Below are 599 nucleotides of genomic sequence, written 5' to 3'. Positions count from 1 at the left end.
AGGGACCCCCCCCCAAAAAAAATATACCTTTAAGGTGTGGGGGGGTCGGAGCGGACTCGGAGCGCTGCTGCTGCCCGGAGATATTCTTTGCTCCATCGTTTTCTGCATGAGCTTTGGTGGCCCGAGCGCCGTGTCCTGGTGTCGAGGGTCAGCCCCACTCCGGCACGCTTCTTTTTAACAGGAAAAATCCTCATATTTGTATTTTTATATCTATCGATCTGAATCTTTGTTAAAAACGATCGATCCGCCGACGTCGGTCCGCTGTTGGAGTCTGCAGTGTAAAGGGGTCATATTTTTTTCCATAAGAAAACAACAAAAAGAGAGAAAAAAAATAATAAATAAGGGGGGGGGGAGATGGAGAGCGAAAGGGAGAAAAAAGGAGAAAAAGAGAGAAAAGGGGGGAAAGCGAGAAAGGAGTGTAAAGGGGGGAATAAAAAGAGAGAAAGGGAGCAATAAAGAGTGAAATGGGAAAAACAAAAAGAGAGTGAAAAGGGGAAAACAAAAAAGTGGAAGGGGGAAAATAAAATTAGTGGAAAGGGGAAAAAGAGAGAAAGGGGGAAAAATATTGAAAAGAGAGAAAGGGGGGAAATGGGGAAAAA

The sequence above is a fragment of the Meleagris gallopavo genome, chromosome 11 (genome assembly GCF_000146605.3).
Source record: "Meleagris gallopavo isolate NT-WF06-2002-E0010 breed Aviagen turkey brand Nicholas breeding stock chromosome 11, Turkey_5.1, whole genome shotgun sequence".
NCBI lineage: Eukaryota > Metazoa > Chordata > Aves > Galliformes > Phasianidae > Meleagris > Meleagris gallopavo.
This window is presented reverse-complemented; position numbering follows the sequence as displayed.